We start from the raw sequence: 363 nt of genomic DNA on the forward strand, positions 1-363 counted from the left end.
CAGAAAAAAAAAACAAAAAAAAAACAAAAAAAAACTACAGGCCAATATCCTTGATGAATACAGATGCAAAAATCCTCAACAAGATCCTTGCAAATCGAATCCAACAGCACGTAAAAAGAATTATCTACCATGATCAAGTGGGATTCATTCCTGAGCTACAGGGGTACAGGGGTGGTTCGATATTCGCAAATCAGTCAATGTGATACACCACATTAACAAAAGAAATGATAAAAACCAGATGATCCTGTCGATAGATGCAGAAAAAGCATCTGACAAAATACAGCATCCCTTCTTAATAAAGACCCTTGAGAAAGTCGGGATAGAAGGAACTTACTTAAACATCATAAAAGCCATCTATGAGAA

The sequence above is a fragment of the Crocuta crocuta genome, unplaced genomic scaffold, assembly GCF_008692635.1.
Source record: "Crocuta crocuta isolate KB4526 unplaced genomic scaffold, BGI_CrCroc_1.0 scaffold779, whole genome shotgun sequence".
NCBI classification, from domain to species: Eukaryota; Metazoa; Chordata; class Mammalia; order Carnivora; family Hyaenidae; genus Crocuta; species Crocuta crocuta.